The following is a 12326-nucleotide window of genomic DNA, read 5'->3' on the forward strand; positions in this document are numbered from 1 at the left end:
ACTTTAATCTTTATCTGATATTTTGCTAATGCACACACTTTCACTCCATATGAATGATGAAAATTATTGTGGTAATTAAGTTATTTTTGACAAACAGTTAAGTGATATATGCACAAATTCTGAGGACAAGTTCTGATGGAAGTTCTGATGATTAAAGTTTGAAGAAACAAGTAAGTATTTGTATGAAGAATCACAGATACAAACATTCACTTTTTAAGTACAGAAGCCATGTTCTGATGACCGTTAAAATATGATAATAGTCAAGTTCTGATATTAAATCCTGATGCAAACTCTGATGCTTACGTGTCATTATTTATTTACTTGACTTATTTGTGGTAAATACTGTAATGGTCATATTTTATCAGAATATAATTAGGTGAGATAAAAACAGTCATAATCATTTAGTAAGTGGGAAACGTGTTTTCCTTGAAACACTGCGTCTATACGAGTGTGACTAACTACTAAAACCAAAGGCAAGTATCCCTATCATCACTTATTGTTCAAGTGATATTTATTTTAAATCTTCTTATGCAAGTATTGCCTTCCCTATTCTCAGTTTGATATAGATAAATGTTTTACATATCGCTGAAATAAATGATTCTGTTTATGCCAGCACTCTTCTGCTATTCTATGTTCAGAATAGCTAAGTGATTTTACTTATCAAATTACTGGATTTATAAATGTTTTGGATTTTGAGAAAAGTGATTTGGTTGCGAATATTCCTACCCAAGTAAATGGGGGAATAAAATTATTTTGGGTGTCAATTATTATGACCCCTTTTCAATACAGCTTGAAAATATTTCTCTGAAAATGTGTGTGCTTAGTTAATTGTTCTACTAGCTACACTTGGTTTATATATCACCAAGTTTACATGAGAATAAGATAAGATAATAAAACAAAACATATCTAGTCTAACTCCATACTACCTCATTACTCTATTCCAGCATCTTTGAATATCTTCATAATAGCATGTAAATGGTAATGCTTCTTTGTTCTCAAATCCCTGCATAACAGGCTGCCACATTCCTTTTGCAAATACCCAACGCATGTGACTGTGTTGTCATTGTCAACAGATATTTGAATTTGATCATCCGTCGGGTACATGCTTGTCATCCGTCGGGTAGCTTTATTGATCATCTGTCGGGTAGCTTTATTGATCATCCGTCAGGTAGTTATTTGTCACTTGACTCCAGTTCATTTATACAGAATTACAAGACATTTTATATTTAAAATTAATCAACCTATTCTGCATATACACTAGTAGTCAACATGACTCATATGGTCCTATAGAATCTACACAAAGTTGTTTGCAAAAATGTGCTACAAAAGTTATTTGTTACATAAGCTACACACCCGGTGAATGTCAAATCATCATCCGTCGGGATTATATTGAATCATCCGTCGAGACTATATTTGATCATCCGGCGAGTGCTACAAAATTCAAAGTTAAATCTACTGAGGTGTTTTGTTTAATTTATCATCAAGTTCACAACATATTCCTAACAATCTCCCCAATTTATGTCTACTGGAATTGTAGGCATAAATTAAGAGAAACTTGATGATAACAAAACATCCAAAAGATACAGAATAAAAATACTGGATAAAACTGATAAGTGCTACAATTTTTTTTACTGAAAATTGAACAAAGCAAAGTATACAAAGAAGTTACTCACAATCATTATCAAGGTGCTCCTCTAGTCTGAGCATATAAGTCTATTTCCTTGATTGTCTGGATTTTTTCCCAAGCCTCCTGTTGTTCTCTTCTATCTGATTTAGGAGTTTTCTGTGGAACTCAAGTTCATCAGCTTCTGAGAGATCTAGCATTTCTTGCATTTCCTGTAGAGTCTCATTACCATAGATACTCAACTGGTCCTCCAATATGAAGATTCTCCTTGCTCCCTTCTCATCCCTGAATTCCATCAGCTAATAAGGCCTCAAATGCACTCTCTTTCATGTGAAGGGAATTGACAGAGTTTTTGGTAGTGCATCTTTAGCTCTATTGCTCCTTAGCTCCTCAATCTTCTTTAAAACTAATCTCCTTGCAGTCACATTGTATCCAAAGTTCTTATAGAAAGATGAGTAGATCTTTATTAGAACAGATTGGCTTTCTAGAAGAATCCGGTGAAGTGGCCTTATTATCTCTTTTCCTCCCTTGTATTTAAACACCAGCCTTTAAGAAAGATGTCTGTGAGCATCAATGCCTCTTACTTCTTCCAATTCATCTAAGTAGAGGTTTATGTCAGAGAACTCCTTGATGTCACAAATGTATAGCAAATCTCCCTTGTTGACTGTAGATTGAGATTTGGTTAGGGTCTTGGATCTGAGAGTCACAGGTTTCACTTTCTTGCTTGCTCTAGTCTTTGTTTTCTTTGGCTTGTTGAAGATAGGAAAATTTAGCTCAGATATTGGAAAACTATCCCAGTCTACTGGCTCATCCTTAGGAATTATGGGCTCATCATGAATGTTTCTAGTTGGATCCACCACCTTGAATTCTTCAAATACCATTGAGGGTTTTGATATCTGAGTTGAAGTTGTAGACTTTTTGGGAATGTAGTCTTTCATTTCCTCATCACTGAAGTCCAATTTTCTTTTAGAGTGGAGCTTGTATCTGAATCTTCTTTTCTGTTGTGTTTCATCTTGCACTTTTTGATCTTGAGGTTCAGGAATTACAAATGGTTGTTCAGAAACCCCAGTTGTAGTCTTTGTAGCTTGAAGTTTGGCCAAGATAGCAGCTTGCTCCTTCTTTTATTTGATATTCTTAGCATCTAAGGCAACTTGCTTCTTTTCTTGCCTGATCCTTTCCTTCCCTTCCTTTTTACCTTCTACAAACTGAGGGTGTCCAGCCACCACACATATTTCCTTACCATTTCTGTAGATCTTGGCAATCCTTCTTTTTAGTGTTGAATCAGCTGGATCTTTTGCTACTGCCAAATTTATGATGTCAATGTTGTCCATGGATGGTGGCTTTCTGAAAGCACTTGTTGGCACAATTACCTTGCTGACTTGTATGTTGAGCTGTTTCTCCCCCTCACTAGATGAGCCTTTCTTCCCCTTTTTGTTAGCATCAAGCTGGAGAGTGGAAGGGAGTTGAGCAACCACCAACTGTTGGAGCAAAGTAGTCTGAGTTTCTTGATTAGCAAGTATCTTGGCCATTGACTTCTCCACATCAAATAATCTAGAGTACATGGCCTCAACCTTTCTATTGAGATCGGCCTCCTTCCTTAGCTTCTGAGCTATCTCAGTCATGTGGTTCCAGGAAGTCTAGCATCTAACCTTGCTATGAAATCCTATTTTACTTCAAAAACTTCCTGCTTGATTTCATCCACACTTTGACTATGTTGGAGAGCTTGAATTTTATGCAGAAGGAGTGCTTCAATATGTGTTGTTAGTAGCATCTTAGTGCTGGTATTTGTAGATGTATGAATGGTTGTTTGGGTGTCAGGAATCAGCTTGAATAGTATTGATTGAAGATGTGAGTAGGAACATTCCTTTGTTATCATCCAGGTAGGAACATCTGCATCTCCCCCTATGCTCATGCGGTCTTCCTCATCTTCTCTACCAGCATCCCCAAATGAGTCTTCAGCCAGTTCAAAATCACTGCCAGTAGTAGAAGGCATAACAGTGATTGCATCCTTTGCTCTCTGTAAGGGTTGAGTAGTATGCACCAGATTCATAATTCTTTCAGCCTCCTCATTGCCCTGTACAACTAATGTTTGATAAGCTATAACATGATGAGTAAATGTCTCAGTATCTAGGGAAATAGAGTCTATGACAGCTTGATATTCTTGCTGAAATAGTCTTTTCCTTTCTACCTCATTGACATTCATTGACTCACTAGCAATGGTGTCCATCCTTATCTCTCTAGTACTTGCATTTCTCTCATGATCTCTCTTTGTTTTGCATCAAGGGCTCCCCTTGGTTTCCCACCCTCACACCCTCACCTTCACCACCTAAGGTGGGACTCCTCTCACTCACTTTTGCCAGTCCTGAAGAAATGGACTGCATTTATTCACTCATTTTCTCTCCTTTTTCCTGGGAGCAACCCAGACTCTCACTCAATTCACTCCCTTCCCTCAGTCCTAAGAGTGGTTGCACTACCACTAAGTCTTCTGCACTTATAAGAATTGAAGAAATTTGAAGTTGTGCAGAGACTCCCGACATATGAGGAATATTCATTGGGTTAGTAGTATGGCTATCCGACGGATGACTGCTGTTAGGCTTATCCATCGGGATACAATCACAACTCGACGGATGATGAATGTCCATCGGGATAGAAGAAAGGAATTAGTTTGGAGTGGAGACTATTGTAGACTCTGTGCAGATTGATGAAAATTTAGGCATAGATGTCTCAATAGACTCAGAAAGAAATGGCAAGTGAGCCAACAAATCATATAAAAGATGATGCCCACTTGCTTGGATTTTTGGCTTCTCCAAAAGAGTTAAAGATGGAGAATTTGGAAGTGATGTATTGATCATGTCAACATCCAGTGAGTGTGTGGGTGAATTTGGTGTTTCAGGTGCTTCAATTGTTAAAGATGTTGGCTGTGACTCCACATTTATTGGAGTCACATCAATCAGACTTTGAGAAGGTGCAGTGACTGGGTCTTTACCACCATTTTGCACTGTGTGTGTTCCCTGTGCATCCCCAAGGGTTTTTCATCTTTTCTTTCTAGCATAAGTTTGTGGTGAACTTGTGTCCCCAGCCCTCTTGATCTGTGCTCCTGGTTGGGAGCTTGTTTCAATAGTAACATCCTTTTGGGAGGATGAAACTAGAATTGAGCTTATTTCCTTATTAACAACCACGGTTTGTTGGGAAAATATGGTGTGGCTAGGCTTGGGTACACTCATCTCACCAGCCTTATCCTTAGGGTTTCTTTGATTTTCACCCTATCCCTCACCTTGCTCACTCATCTTCACACTCCCCTCTTTGTGTTTAGTAGATTTTGTAACTGATTTCTTTTGAAAGAAACCAGAGGGGGCTTTCTTAGATTTGGATTTAGAAATTGTTGGTTTGGTAGCTTGGGTAGGCATCTATTGGGTCAATGACATATATGCCATAGCTACACTAGAAGGTAAAGAAATATGTGAGGTTGGAAGAGTGGAGACAGTGGTGCTTACCTCACTCACCTGAGGTCCCTCCATAATTGGAAAATAGTAGAGAGGCATCTCTTTGTGGTGATTTGTCCTGTTGAGATCTGCAATAATCCTCCTTTCTTGAACCCAACAATTCAGCTTGTTGGTTGGGTTCTCAATTTCAATGTTCTCAATGAGATGGTTAACAAGCATCATAAAGAATCTAGCATAGTAGACACTTTTACCTCTCTTATTCAGTTCTTCTAACTTATCACCTAACGCAAACAAGACCAAGTCACTGAAATTAAAGTACTTATCAGTAACTAGCATGTAAAGCATGTTAAGCATGGAAATGTTAACAGAATCAAAGTTACTAATCTTACCAGATAATACCTTAGTGACCACATCACACAAAAAGCTCCATTCCTTTCTAAGACCTAACCTCCTAATTTCACTTAACTTAGAAGGGGAAAGTGCATAGCCCATGGAATTTAGCATGTTAACTATATATGTGTCTGTGTGTGGAACATTAGCAGTATTATCAGTAATTCTAAAGCATGCTTTGACAATGTCACTATTAATGTAAAACTGTTTACCTGTGAGAGTGAAAGTGATGGTCTTGTCAGTAGAGTTGTACGCTGCAGTTGTCCATGTCTCCTCTACAACCTCACAGTAGATTGTGAGAGATTTCAACATCGCATAGTTGAGTTTACAGCTTTTCACAAAATCCATCATTTTGTGAAACTCTCCAGACTGTTGAATCTCCTTGTTTACAAGAGTCGTGAAGTTTTTCTTTCCGTAGATATATCCAGTTTGAGACATGATTTTGACGACTGGTGCCATTGTTAGAGACTGAGTAATTTGCAGAGAAAATATTTGTTTTGGAGAAAAAAGGAAGTTAGAGCAATTGACTTGAGAATGATAAGAGTGTAGAATAATAATGAATTCTACTTTTATACTATCTCAGAAATAAACTGTCAAACATAATAAAGTGAAATAAAGTGACCAATCAAAATAACCCAAAATAGCTGTTTAAAAATAAATAAATTGAAAAAATTTTGTCACTTATCCGGCGTGTCATGCTTACAAACTGTAAGAATACTCGATGGATAATGTTCAGAGTTTTAACGGCTAAGATTGAGACAATTCGACGGATGACGATAAATCAATTATCCGTCGGGTTATAAAATACTCCAGAAAAATAATTGATTTTTATTAATAAATAGTATTCCGACAGATGATCAAACTCGATAGATAATGAGCATCCGTCGGGATGTAAATATTTACTTAGCCAAAATTTCATCCAAAACAGAAAATCAATTAAGTTTCTGGCTGCACAATAACTTGCAAAAATATCTGAAATGATTTTAAGAATAATTGAGCGTACCTAACTCACTTACCAACCTTGAAAAGGTGGGTTCATCAAGTGGCTTGGTAAAGATATCTGCAAGCTGCTATTTACTTGGAACAAAATGAAGTTCCAAAGTACCATTCATCACATATTCCCTTATGAAGTGGTACTTGATGTCTATGTGCTTTGTTCTTGAATGCTGCACTAGATTTTTAGTGATGACAATTGCACTTGTGTTATCACATAAAATGGGAATTCTATCCACTTGTAGACCATAGTCCAACAATTAGTTTTTCATTCACAAAATCTGTGCACAGCAACTACCAGCAACAATATATTCAGCTTCAGCTGTGGAAGTAGAAACTGAATTTTTACTGAACAAGGACACAAGCTTGTTCCCTAGAAATTGACAGGTTCATGTTGTACTTTTTCTGTCTATTTTACAACCTGCATAATCTGCATCTGAATAACCACTTAGATCAAAACCAGAATCTCTAGGGTACCAAATGGCAAGTTTTGGTGTTCCCTTGAGATATCTGAAAATTCTCTTGATAGCTACTAAGTGAGATTCTCTAGGATCAGCCTGAAATCTAGCACAAAGACAAGTAACAAACATTATATCTGGCCTACTAGCTGTTAAGTTTAGAAGTGAGCCAACCATGCCCCTGTAACTTGAAATATCCACAGTCTTTTCAATAGTGTTTAATTCAAGCTTAGTTGCAGTGGCCATAGGAGTTTTTTCATATGTGCAATCCATTAGATCAAACTTCTTTAAAAGATCATGAATATATTTAGTTTGACTAATAAATATTCCATCACTAACTTGCTTAACTTGTAAACCAAGAAAGTAAGTTAGTTCTCTCATCATGCTCATTTCATACTTACTTTGCATCAATTTGGAAAACTTTTTGCAAAGTTTTTCATCTGTAGAGCTAAATATAATATCATCTACATAAATTTGAACAAGTATACTAGAACCATTAACATTTCTAAAGAATAAAGTTTTATCAACAGTACCTGTTATGAATTGATTTTCCAAAAGAAACTTTGATAAAGTGCATACCAGGCTCTAGGTGCTTGCTTCAGTCCATAAAGTTCTTTCAACAGATAGTAGACATTTTCTGGAAATTTTGGATCTTCAAAACCAGGGGGCTGGCTAACATAGACTTCCTCCTCCAAATCTCCATTCAGAAAAGCACTTTTGACATCCATTTGATAGACCTTGAAATTGGCATGGGCTACATAAGTTAAGAAGATTCTGATGGCTTCAAGTTTTGCAACAGGAGCAAAGGTTTCATCAAAATCTATTCCTTCTTATTGACAGTAGCCCTTAGCAACCAATCTAGCTTTGTTCCTGACCACTATGCCATTTTCATCCATCTTGTTTCTGAATACCCACTTGGTGTCAATTGGATTCTTTCCTTTAGTTTTGGGTACCAGCTTCCATACCTTGTTCCTTTCAAATTGGTTTAGTTCCTCCTGCATAGCTAAAATCCAATCAGGATCCAACAAAGCTTCTTCTACCTTCTTTGGTTCTTCCTTAGATAAAAAGCTACTATATAGACATTTTTCTTGAGTTGCTCTCCTTGTTTGAACTCTAGAAGATGCATCACCAATGATGAGCTCAAAAGGGTGATCTTTAGTCCATTTCCTTTGTTGAGGTAGATTAGCTCTAGATGAAGAGGCCTCATTATTGTCTTGATGTGTGACTGAGTTTTGATTATAAGAAACTCCCCCTGAGTTTGTGAATCTTTGATTTGAGAAAGGGGAACTTTTTGTAGCTGATCTATTCTGACTTTCAGCTTCTCTTAATGTTCCGACGGATGAAGCACTTTGTGTCCCGATGGATGAAGCTGATTGTCTCTCGACGGATAAGGCAGATTGTCTCTCGATGAATGAAGCATTTTATAACTCGATAGATGTTGAATTATGTGTTTCATTAGTTGTAGATTTTTCTGTATTATCCTTATTCATTGTTTCTTGATCACTTTCATCATCACTGTCATCACTAACCATCTCCACATTAACAAACTTGAGGCTTTCATGGAAATCTCCATCTTGCAGTCCTTCAATCTTTTTGTCATCAAACACAACATATATTGATTCCATAACAATGTCGGTTCTTAGATTGTAGACTCTATATGCCTTTTCCACAGCATATCCAACAAAAATTCCTTCATCTGCTTTAGCATCAAACTTCCCATTTTGATCAGTTTGATTCCTCAAGATATAATATTTGCATCCAAAGACATAAAGAAAATTTATAGTTGACTTCCTATTCTTGAACAATCGGTAGGGTGTCATACACTTTGCTTGATTAACCAAAGAAATATTCTGAGAGTAGCAGGCAGTATTCACAGCTTCATCCCAAAAGTATGTTGGTAACTTTGATTCTTCAAGCATTGTCCTTGCAGCTTCAATAAGAGATCTGTTCTTTCTTTCCACTACTCCATTTTGTTGTGGAGTTCTTATTGCAGAAAACTCATGCATAATCCCATTCTCTTCACATAATGATTCTTTTTGAACTCAGTTCCATTATCACTCCTGATTCTTTTTACTTTAAAATCAGGATGATTATTGACTTGCCTTATGTGATTGATGATGATTTCACTAGCTTCATCTTTAGACTTCCTCTACGATAAGCAAGTGAATGGGCCCGGTGCGTGGACATTTCTCTCTAGGAAAAAAACATAAAATTTGTTCGCATGATCTTGTCAAGATTAGATGGGACAGCTTCTTGTGCCATAGCCAACTTTCATCTTGACTTGCTTTACTGAGAAGACAAGTGACAGATTCTACATTCGATGAGTTGAAGTCAGCTAGATACACATATCCTTTTCTCACTCTAGTGAGAACCACTTTGTTGCTCCTTTTGTTTATCACAACACAGGCTTCTGAATTGAGGGTTACTGAGTTGCCCTTATCACAAAGCTGACTGATACTCAATAGATTGTGCGGGAGACCATCCACTAGGGCAACCTCTTCAATGATGACATTGTCTTTTGAAATCAAGCCATATCCCATAGTATAACCCTTGCTATCATCTCCAAAGGTAATACTTGGGCCAACTCTTTCCTTGAACTCAGTGAGCAGGGTAGAATCTGCAGTCATGTGCCTTGAGCAACCACTATCCAGATATCAAAGATTCTTTCTGTTTCTCTGCACACATTAAAATCAAATCAAGTTGATTTCGGTACCCAAGTTTCCTTGGGTCCTGCCCTGTTAGCTTTCTTCTTTGGTTTCTTAGGTTTAATTTCATTTGACTTGGGAATTTCTGATACATCCTTAGTCATTTGAGTTGAACCTTTGAAACCAGCCATTAGAACAGAATTATCATGCACATTTTGATTAACAGGAAAAGGCATGCTATTTGCAAACATGTTATTCCAGTAGGGCATGCTAAATGACATTTGAGGTATACTAAATGAAGCATAATATGGATTAGGTGCAAATGGCATATTAGAAAATTTTGCATTCATATTCTGAGTAAACATAGCATTCATAGCCATGGTCGGCATAGGAGTCATATTGGGAAAAGAGGGTGGCACAGACATAGGAGTAGGCATGGTAAGTTTGCAATTAACAGACAAGTGATTAACACTACCACACTTAACACAGATTTTTCTTGGTGCATATTTATCAGGTGTGTAGTTGTTATGCTTGTTAATTCATACTTTCCCATTTATATTATTTTTCATTTTAGCTTCTGCTTTAACCTCAATCTTTTCGAATCTGTCATTTAATTGCTTGATGGACATATGACCAACATTAAATTTCTTCTCCTTCTTCACTTGACTTGATTCTCCTGGAATAAAGTTTTTGGAAACTGATCCATATTTCTCATTCAGCTTGGCAAGCTTAGCTTTGTGGCTCTTACAGCCGACGGATGTGGCTCTTTGTCACTCGACGAATAATCCTTTTGATTATCCGACGGATGATTCTCATCATCCGTCGAGTCCACTTCTGTCAACAATCCTTCAACAAAATTGGATTCCAGATTCTCCTTACTCTTCTTCCAAGATGCATCACAAAATGACTTAATACCTTGAACTTTAGTGATTTGAGCATTGACATCTCTGGATGATTTCCATGCTTTAATCACTTCCTGTTCTCGGTAATTTGAGCATGAACATGTCTGGATGATTTCGATGCCTTAATCACCTCCTGTTCTCGTTCAAGTTGCTTCTTCAAAATCTCTTCTTTCTTCAAGGACTCAGTTAATTCATTCTTAGCAATCTTACATTCAATTCTCAATTTTTCTAATTCAATAAACTAAGACTCTAGCATATTTTTCCTGTCACTTAAAAATAAATTATTTTCTTTAATTTTAGCATTTTCCTTAGTGAAGGACTTAAGTGTAACACGCAAGTGATATAATTCTGTGGACATGTCATTGATTGCATCATTACACTCAGCTTTAGATAAAAATGCTAGGTTAGTGGTGATTACCTGATTACTTGAAGAACTTGTTTCTGTTTCATCAGACTTGGACATCAGGGCTAGATTGACATAGTTTATTTCTTCATCTTCATCCAAACCATCTCCAACCCAGTCATTCTCCTGTGTAATGAATGCCCTTTTCTTTTGTTTGAGCAACTCATAGTATTTCTATTTATAATCAACAGGCTCAAATTTCTTTTTGTTAGAATCAGACTTTCTACATTCACTGGCAAAATGCCCTGCCAAGCCACATTTAAAACATTTGAATTTGGATTTATCCACCATGTTTCTATTTGGCTTGGCTGCTCCAAAATTCTTTTTGAATTTGAGCTTGGCAAATCTTCTGGATAGGAATGCTAGATGTTCATCAATATCATCCATATCATCTTGGCTCAAGTGATCTTCATTTTTAGCTACCAGCCCTTTGTCCTTGCTTTCACAGACCTTTGATGTGGACTCAACAACTTCTACCTTCATATCTTTCTCTTTCTCTAACTCAGCAACCAGTGCTATGGACCCTCCTTTCTTCCTTCCTTTCTTCATCCTCTCATCTTGCTCTATTTCAAGCTCATAAGTTTTTAGGATGCCATACAGTCTCTCCAAGGTGAACTCCTTGTAATCCTAAGAATTTCTCAATGAGACTGTCATTGGCTTCCATTCGTTTGGAAGAGATCTAAGGAACTTGAGGTTAGAGTCTTTTGTTTGATAGACTCTTCCATGCAACTTCAGTGCATTTAGTAGCTTTTGAAATCTACTAAAAATGTCAGTGAGAGACTCACTTTCTTCATAGTGGAAGTGCTTATATTGCTGAATTAGCAGCTGCATCTTATTCTCCCTTACTTGCTCAGTACCATCACAAATAATCTGGATTGTGTCCCAAACTTCTTTGGCTGTTTTGCAGTTAATGATGTTATCAAACATATCACCATCAACTCTATTGAACAATATATTCATGGCCTTCTTGTCTTTTCTGACTTGCTCAATATCAGGATCTGACCATTCTTGCCTGGGCTTGGGAACAGATGGTTCATTTCCTGTTGCAGCTCTCATTGGTACATGAGGACCTCTCTCTATGTAATCCACATAGGCCTCATCTTGGGAAAGAAGATATAGGTGCATTTTCACCTTCCAGTGGTGATAATCATCTTTGTCCAGAAAAAAGGATTTTAACTCCAACATCCTTCTTGTTCATCATGTTATTTGTTGTGATCTTTACATGTTAGATATATTTGAGATGTCATGTCTAATATGATTTGTATTTAGTATTCAGAACTTAACAACAGAACATATCAGGACTTACTGAAATCAGGACTTACTGAAGTCAGAACTTAATATCAGAACTTAAGTGTCAGAAGATGCATATAAGAACTTAAGTGCAGGAAGACTTTCAGTTAAGGAATGAAGCTGATTTACAGGAGAAGATCGAGACTAAAATAATAGAAGATATGCATGGAAAGAGTTA

This window comes from Apium graveolens, chromosome 2 (assembly GCF_009905375.1).
Source record: "Apium graveolens cultivar Ventura chromosome 2, ASM990537v1, whole genome shotgun sequence".
Taxonomy (NCBI): Eukaryota; Viridiplantae; Streptophyta; class Magnoliopsida; order Apiales; family Apiaceae; genus Apium; species Apium graveolens.